The sequence below is a fragment of the Erinaceus europaeus genome, chromosome 10, assembly GCF_950295315.1.
Source record: "Erinaceus europaeus chromosome 10, mEriEur2.1, whole genome shotgun sequence".
In the NCBI taxonomy this organism is placed as follows: Eukaryota; Metazoa; Chordata; class Mammalia; order Eulipotyphla; family Erinaceidae; genus Erinaceus; species Erinaceus europaeus.
In genome coordinates, this window is record NC_080171.1 from 100,604,679 (window position 1) to 100,614,222 (window position 9,544).

General features: G+C 42.7%; 1 non-coding gene across 1 annotated transcript; it reads right to left on the reverse strand.

Annotated features, from left to right (window-relative positions):
* Positions 1 to 2,033: 2,033 nt before the first annotated feature.
* LOC132541057 (U6 spliceosomal RNA) lies at positions 2,034 to 2,143 on the reverse strand. The gene has a single exon (XR_009552247.1). It is a non-coding gene; the product is annotated as a U6 spliceosomal RNA (small nuclear RNA).
* Between the last annotated feature and the right edge of the window lie 7,401 nt (positions 2,144 to 9,544).

Genomic DNA, 9,544 nt, shown 5'->3' on the forward strand with positions numbered 1-9,544 from the left:
TCTCTCCTCTCTTGATTTCTGGCTATATCTGTCTAATAAATCAATAAAAACTATAAAATAAAAAAATAAAAACAAAGACATGGGGTGGGCAGGGGAGAGAGCACAGTGGTTATGCAAAAAGACTTTCTTTTTTATTATTTTTAAATTTTTAATATTTATTTACTTATTTTCCCTTTTGTTGCCCTTGTTTTTCTTTTATTGTTGTCATAGTTATTATTGTTGTTACTGATGTTGTCGTTGTTAGATAGGACAGAGATGAATAGTGAAAGGAGGGGAAGACAGAGAGGGAGAGTGAAAGATACCTGCAGACCTGCTTCACTGCCAGTGAAGCGACTCCCCTGAAGGTGGGGAGCCGGGGGCTCAAACCAGGATCCTTACGGAGGTCCTTGCACTTTGCACCACGTGCAATTAACCCGCTGCTACCACCCTGACTCCCGCAAAAAGACTTTCATGCCTCAGGTACTAAAGATCTCAGATTCAATCCCAAAGCACCACCACAAACCAGAATTGAGCAGTGCTCCGGTAAAATAATAACAATAAGGAGAAGAACAAGAAGAAATAGAGTCAGAAAGAGAGAGTTCATCAGGTAGGGCATAGATGCCCTGCAGTGTGTAAGATCCAGCTGCAGTTCCTGGCAGGACATGGGAGGTGCCATGGCATCTGGGGAAGCTCCAGTGCTGTGGTTCTCTCTATCTTTCCCTCTATCCTTGTTTCTCTATCTGAATGCAAAAGCAGCTCAGGAGTGGTGAAATCACATATGAACTTGGCCCTTGTTCCACTAAGTGAATAAACAGAGATGTGCGAGGGAGTCATGGAGGTGACTCAGCAGTAGGACACATTTCTTATATATGAGATGGTACCAAATAAGAAGAAGAAAAAGAGACAAATGGAACAACATAGATGATGGAATGGTATTTTGGTCTCTCTCAATTAAAATTTTTATAGTAGGGGTCCAGGTGAGCACCTGGTCAAGTGCACATAGTACTAAGCACAAAGACCCACACAAGAATCCTGGTTCAAGTCCCTGATTCCCCACCTTCAGAGGGGATGCTTCACAAGTGGTGAAGAAGGTCTTATAGGTCTCTCTCTTTTTTAAATAATTTTACATTTATTTTCCCTTTTGTTGCCCTTGTTGTTTTTTATTGTTATTGTAGTTACTATTGTTGTTATTGATGTCGTCATTGTTAGGAGAGAAAGAAATGGAGAGAGGAGGGGAAGACAGAGAAGTGGAGAGAAGACAGACACCTGCAGACCTGCTTCACCTCCTGTGAAGCGACTCCCCTGCAGGTGGGGAGCCGGGGGCTCGAACCGGGATCTTTACACGCAAGCGCTTGCACTTTGTGCCATGTGGGCTTAACTCACTACCGCCCAACTCTCAGGTGTCTCTCTCTTTCCTTCTTTTTCCCCTTCCCCTCTCAATTTCTTTCTGTCCTAGTCAATATAAAGGAAAAAGTGGGGAGTCAGGCTGTAGCGCAGCAGGTTAAGTGCACGTGGCGCAAAGCGCAAGGACCAGCATAAGGGTACGGGTTCGAGTCCCCGGCTCCCCACCTCCAGGAGAGTTGCTTCATAGGAGGTGAAGCACATCTGCAGGTGTCTTTCTCTTCCCTTCTAACAACAATAACAATAATAGCTACAACAATAAAAAACAAAAAGGGCAACAAAGGGAAAATAAATATAATAAATAAATGAAAAAGTGACCGCTGGGAGCAGTAGATATGTATTGCCAGCACAGAGCCTGATAATCCTGGACACACACACACACACACACTATACATATACATATACATATACATATACATATACATATACATATACATATACATATACATATACATATACATATGTAGTGAGATAGCAAAATGGTTATGCAAAAAGACTTCTGTCCTTGAGGCTCCAAGGTTCTAGGGCCAACCCTCCACACCATCATAAGCCAGAGCCTAGCAGTGATCTGTTAAAATATATTAAAAATAACTATTATTATTCTAAGTTGAGTAAAGATTTGGACTCCAACCCCTTCTGATTTTATAGATTTCAGGCAAACTTGTCACTTCACATATTTGCATGTCATCTTTAGGCAGGAGCCATGCTAATAATCTTCTGTGTATCATTTCAGTTTTAATGTATGTGCTGCAGAAGTGAGCACTGTATTTTTTTAAACAAGCTTCCCAAGTGTGCTCTATATCTGATTTCTCTGGGGAGTGTTCTTGATGACTGAAGAAATGGTGTCTAAATAATAATGAACTATGGGGCCAGGCACTGGCACACCCAGTAGAGTGCACATGGTCCCCACCTACAAAGAAGTTGGCAGATAATTGGCAGGTCAGTGCTGTAGGTGCCTCTATGTTTCTCCTTCTCTCTCCTCTGTTTATCTCTGTCTCTATCAGAATAAAGAAAAGAAAAAAGGAAAAATATTGTTTTCAAAATGGCCACTGGGTAGAGGAGATAGCATAATGGTTATGCAAAGAGACTCTTAAGCCTGAGGCTTCAAAGTCCTAGGTTTAAAGCACACCACCATAAACTAGAGATGAGCAGTGCTGGGGGGGAGCTACTGGGAACATTGTGCAGTCACTAAGCCCCTGCAATAAACCTGATGACATAAATAAATAAATATAATGATAAGCTAGTGTTTCTAACCTAACCATCAGTAGTAACATCTCAGAGGGGCAGGGACTGGGTGGTGATGAACTTAGTTGAGAGCACATGGTACAATGCACAAGGACCTGGGTTCAAGTCCCCAGTCCCCACCTGAAGGGGGGAAGCTTCACAAGTGGTGAAACGTTGCTGCAGGTGTCTCTCTTCCTCTCTATCACCCCCTTCTTTCTCTGTTTCTCTTAGTCTCTACCCACTAAAATAAGTAAAATATTAAAAAAGAAAGAAAATAGAGGGGCTAGGTGGCGGCATGCCTGGTAAAATACACACACTATAGTGTGCAAAGATCCAGGTTCAAACCCTCGGTGGGGACCTACAGGGGGAGGTTTTACAAGTGGTGAAGCAGGGCTGCAGGTGTCTCTCTCATTCTCTTCTTCCCTATCTCCAACTCTTCATTCAATTTCTCTCTGTCTCTATACAAAATAAAGAAAATATTTTTCAAAAGAAGATAGATATGGTGCCAGGCAATGGTGTGCCCAGTTAAAAGCACGTTACCATGCTCAGGATCCAGGTTAAGCCCCTGGCTCCCACCTCTAGCTGTCTCTCTTTCTCTCTCCCTCTCTAAAAAAAGTAGATATATTTTTTGTGTGTTTTAAGAGGTGGCACAGTATTAGCACCTAGAATTTTCATGTATGAGGCCCCAAGTTCTTTTCTTATTTTCTATTATCTTTATTTATTTATTGGATAGAGACAGGTAGAAATTGAGAGGAAAGGGGGAGATAGAGAGGGAGAGAGATAGAGAGACACCTACAGCCCTGCTTCACCACTTGTGCAGCTTTCCCCCTGCAGGTGGGGACCAGGGGCTTAAACCCAAGCCCTCACACATCGTAACGTGTGCTCAACCAGGTACAACACCACCCGGCCCCTTGGCCCCAAGTTCTTTTTTTATTTCTTTCTTTATTGGGGATTAATGGTTTATAGTCAACAGTAAAATACAATAGTTTGTACATGCATAACATTTCCACATAACAATACAACCCCCACTAGGTCCTCTTCTGCCATCATGTTCCAGGACCTGAACCCTGCCCCCCACCCTTAAGTCTTTTACTTTGGTGCAATACACCAACTCCAGCCCAAGTTCTGCTTAGTGTTTTCCCTTCTGATCTTTTTCTTTTTTTCAATTTCTGTCTATGAGTGAGATCATCCCATATTCATCCTTTTGTTTCTAATTTATCTCACTTCAAACTGTCAACTGAGCCATTGGACTCCAAGATCCAGCTCTGGACCCAGATGGGGTTATGTTTGACTTATCCCCAGAGCCCTCTGCCAGGCCCCAGCTTGTTAGCTCTTTCCCTTGGCTGAGTGAGCCTGCTGCTCCACCCTCCTCCCTGGCACCAGCAGACCTGCCTGGCTGGTTTGCCAGGGAAGATCTTGACATTTTTTGCCATCTTTGAGCTCTACTCACTTCTGACTTACTAGGTGCTCAGGAAGTAACTGTGGGGCTTGGGTAGGGTGTGGAGGTTGGGGGCATGTGGAGATGAATGCTGGGTAGACAGGGGTGACTTTGACCAAAAGCTGCTATGCAAGCCACAAGTGGGCCGGACAGTCCCCCCACACATGCACCTCATGATTGTCTCTGTGAGTCAACTTCTACCACCCCTAGCAGCATCCTGATCCCATCTCACACAGACAGGAACTTCTTCCATGTGACTAATCCCCATCCACCTATTTAACCCGTTCTGTTTGAGCCCCATGCCTCATGCTAGGAAGGAAGAGGGGGCAGGGGCTGAGCAAACATAATATATAAGAAACTAAGAAATTGATATAGACACACATACTGGCATTGTCAGGGATCAAACTCAGGACCTCAGGCTTGAGTGTAATACTTTATCCACTGTGCCACCTGCTGGCCTGATATATATATATATATATATATATATATATATATATATATATATATATATATATATATTAATCTGTGGTTGGTCAAATGAACAGAGAAGGCTCAGCAGGCTCTTCCAAATACAGAAATACAGTCAGAGACCAAGCTTGTGGCACAGCTGACCTCACCAGACCTTCCTTGGCTTCCACACCTATAAAACAGGTATTGACAAATGATCAGGGATATAAAGACTAGTTCAGTGAGTGTAAAGGACAAGCTCAGCTCATAATGAAGATAATGAAACTGTGTTCCTAAGCATATTTTTGGCCGTAGGGGATTAAAAGAGCTGTTTAATCTTAAATGGAATCTAGGGGGTGAGGTGGGGGCAGGAGGCAGCATTTTTGGTGCCATGGGACCAAGGAGGGCTGGGGAGGGGTGGGTAGAAGGAGTGAGAGAAGACATGCTTAGGAAGAGGAAATGGAGGTATGATGGACAATATATGAAGAAAAATCTTACCTTGAAACTGTGTATTGAAAACAAGAAAACAAGTTGGGGAGAAAGCATAATGGTTATGCAAAAGACTTTCATACCTGAGGTCCCAGGTTCCATCCCCAGCACCATCAGGGTGGAGCTCAGCAGGTTAAGCACACATGGACTGAAGCTCGAGGACCAGAGTTAAGGATCCAGGTTCAAACCCCCGGCTCCCACCTGCAGGGGGGTTGCTTCACAGTGAAGCAGATCTGCAGGTGTCTATCTTTCTCTTCTCTTTTCTATCTTCCCCTCCTCTCTCGATTTCTCTCTGTCCTCTTTTAACAACAGTAACAGCAGCAACAGCAATAAAATGGAAAAAATGGCCTCCAGGAGCAGTGGGTTCATAGTGTAGGCACCAAGCCCCAGAAATAACCCTGGAGAAAAAAAAAAAAAAATATATATATATATATATAGAGAGAGAGAGAGAGGGAGACAGAGAGAGAGAGGGAGAGAGAGAGAGAGAGAGAGAGAGAACCACTAAAGTTTCCAGTGGAGGGAATCGGGACACAGAACTTGGTGGTAGGGACAGTATGGAATTGTTCCCCTGTTATCTTGTAATTTTGTAAACCAATTATTAAATCACTAATTTTACATATCTATGTGTATATATATAGCAGTACAGGTTGGGGGATGGCACAAAAGTGTTGGACTCTCAAGCATGAGGTCCAGAGAACCAGAGTATTGCTCTGGCACATGCAATACCAGGGGTCAAGCTCAGGACCTCCTTGACAATCCAATACTCATGCTTGAAAAGGCAGTGCTTTATCCACCATGCCACCTCCCAGGCTGCCAGAAGTTGCTGCTAAGATAAAGGCCTTTTTGAGCATCCACCATGGCATGTAGTGGCCAGAGCCATAAAGTTCAGAAGGTGATGGGGAAAACTCATCACTAGTCACTTGGCCAAATAGATCTTAGATTAAGGTGTGGTTTGACAAGGAAGTGAATATGCAGACAGAGGGCTGTTTCATTGGTTTTTATGAGTACACAAACCTCATATTAGATGATACAGAAGAGATTCATTCTTTAAAGTTTTTTTAATAATTATTTATTTATTTGCTTTTTGCCTCTAGGGCTATCGCTGGGGCTTGGTGCCTTCACTATGAATCCACTATTCCTTGTGGTCATTTTTTCCCATTTTTGTTGTTGCTGTTGTTGTTGTTAGATAGAACAAAGAGAAATTGAGAGAGGAGGGAAAAACAGAGAGGGGGAGAGAAAGACAGACACCTACAGACCTGCTTCACCACTTGTGAAGGGATACCCCTTGCAGGTGGGGAGTCAAGGGCTCGAACTGGGATCTTTGCACTGGTCCTTGCTTTTAGTACTATATGCACTTAAGCCGGTGTGCCACCACCCAGCCCCCTAATTTTATTTATTTATTTATTTTTACCAGAACACTGATCAGGTCTGGCTAATGGTGGCACTGGGAATTTAATCAGAGACCATGGAGCTTCAGGAATGAAAGTCTTTTGCATAACCGCTATGCTATCTCCTAGTCAGGTGAGAATTACTGTAAAACAAAGTTACAGAAGCAATGGAGTTGTTTAAAAAATGTGTAGCGCAGCGGGTTAAGCACACATGGCGCAAAAAGTGCAAGGACCGGCAAGGATCCCAGTTTGAGCCCCCGGCTCCCCACCTGCAGGGGGGGTCCCTTCACAGGCAGTAAAGCAGGTCTGCAGGTGTCTGTCTTTCTCTCCCCCTCTCTGTCTTCCTCTCCTCTCCCCATTTCTCTCTGTCCTATCTAACAAGGATAACATCAATAACAATAATAACTACAACAACAATGAAAAACAACAAGGATAACAAAATAGAAAATAAATTTAGGGAGTCGGGCGGTAGTGCAGCGGTTTAAGCACAGGTGGTGCAAAGCACAAAGACTGGCGTAAGGATCCCGGTTGGAGCCCCCAGCTCCCCACTTGCAGGGGGGTTGCTTCACAAGCGGTGAAGCAGGTCTGCAGGTGTCTGTCTTTCTCTCCCCCTCCTTTCTCCATTTCTCTCTGTCCTACCTCACAATGACGACATCAATAACAACAACAACAATAATAACTACAACAATAAAACAACAAGGACAACAAAAGGGAATAAATAAATACTTTTAAAAAACTCAAAAAAAAAGAAAAGAAATTTAAAAAATACTTTTAAAAAAGATGTGTGTGTGTGTGTGTGTGTTATTCTGCTCATAGTGTCTCTAAGTAGCAATGATCAATGAAGTGGGCAAAATATATATGTGTGTGTGTGTGTGTTCAACATTGAGACAGGGAGGCCACTCAGCAGTTTATGTATGTCCATTCCCTAGCATTGCATTAAAAAAAGAAAAAGCTTGTTCTATTTTATTTTGTTTTGTTTTCAGGCACTGTTCTAAACTTAGGATGCAACAGTAATGAATATATTACTAAGGGGGCCGGGCAGTAACACACCAGGTTTAGTGTACATGGTGTATATCCCAGAATGGTGTTCTGACCTGTCTCTCTAGTTTACAAAATAAACTACTTAATTAAATCTTAAAATCATAAGGCAGCCCTAGAGGTGGCATAGTAAATAAAGCATTGGACTTTCAAACATAAGGTCTCAAGTTTGATGCTCTTTCTTATCTATCTATCTCATTAATGAATCATTTTTTTACTATGTTTTTCTTTTATTTATAAAAGGGAAACACTGACAAAACCATAGGATGAGAGGGGTACAACTCCACACCCACCCCACAGTCTTTTACTTTGGTGCAGTACACCAACTCCAGTCCAGTTCTGCTTTGTGTTTTCCCTTCTGATGTTATTTTTTCAACTTCTGTCTATGTATGGGATCATCCCATATTCATCCTTCTCTTTCTGGCTGATATTACTTCACATGGTTCCTTCAAGCTCCATCCAAGATGAGGTGAAGAAGGTGAATTCACCATTTTTAACTGCTGAGTAGTATTCCATTGTGTATATAGACCACAACTTGCTCAGCCACTCATCTGTTGTTGGACATCTGGGTTGCTCTAGGTTTTGACTATCATAAATTGTGCACAATTGTGCACAATTTTTTGACTATCATAAATTGTGCACAATTTTTTGACTATCATAAATTGTGCACAATTGTGCACAATTTATGATACAGGTACACACAGATCTTTTTGGATGTGTGTGTTTGGTTCCTTAGGATATATCCTCACGAATTGCAGAATCATAGGGTAGGTTCATTTCTAGCTTTCTGGAGTTCTCCAGACTGTTCTTTACAGGGGCTGGACCAATTTACATTCCCACTAACAGCACAGGAGGATTTAGAAGGGGCCCATTTGAGGGCACTTTTAAACAGGGTTAGAAAGTGTCAGTGGTACAACAACAAGGGCAACAAAAGGAAAAGTAAATAAATAAAAATAAAATAAATTTAAAAATTTAAAAAAAGAAAAAAGAAAGTGTCAGTGGGGGAGTCGGGTGGTGGCGCAACAGGTTAAGCTCAGGTGGCGCAAAGCGCAAGGACTGGCGTGAGGATCCCAGTTCAAGCCTCCGGCTCCCCACCTCTAGGGGTGTCGCTTCACAAGTAGTGAAGCAGGTCTGCAGGTGTCTATCTTTCTCTCCCCCTCTCTGTCTTCCCCTCCTCTCTCCACTTCTCTTAGTGCTACTGTCCTATCCAACAATGACATCAATAAGAACAACAGTAATAACTACAACAATAAAGCAACAAGGGCAACAAAAAGGAATAAATAAATAAATATTTTTTTAAATTAAAAAAAAAAAAGAAAGTGTCAGTGGAGGAGAGAATAATAGGAGCTGAAGGAGGAAGCCCTAGAGATACCTGAGGGGAAAGCTTCCCAGGCACCAGAGCAGCATGTGGAGAAGGTCTGAGACTCCATGTCTTGTCTATAAGCCAGTGTGGACCAGCAGGATGATGGGGAGGGAAGCAGAGAAGACAAGACAAGAGGAAGGCTGACTGTGAGTCACACTAATCCCTTGTAAGGACTTGAACTGCTTTAAAATATATATCCTATCTATCTACCTACCTATCAATGAAAGAGAAGAGCTTTGCCTCCCAAGAACATATAATACTAGTGGCCTCCACTTCACTTCCTCAACAGGAACCAGAACATTGCTCAGCTTTGGCTTCTGCAGTGCTGGGGATTGACCCTAGGAACTTAAAGCCTCCAGCATGAAAAACTATTATGTAAACCACCATACTAGCTTGTTGGCATGACTTGAATTTCTTTTTTTTTTTTTTTTTGCCTCCAGGGTTATTGCTGGGGCTCAGTGTCTGCACTACACATCCACTGCTCCTGGAGGCCATTTTTCCATTTTTTCACCTTAGTAGTTACCCTTGTTGTTGTAATGACTTGAATTTTTTTAATATTTATTTATTCCCCTTTGTTGCTCTTGTTTATTGTTATAGTTATTGATGCCATCGTTGCTGGATAAGACAGAGAGAAATGTAGAGAGGAGGGAATGTAGAGAGGGGGAGAGAAAGATAAGACACCTGTAGGTAGGGAGCCAGGGGCTCAAACCAGGATCCTTCGCTGGTCATTGTGCTTTGCAGCACGTGCGCTTAACCCACTGTACTACCGCCCGACTC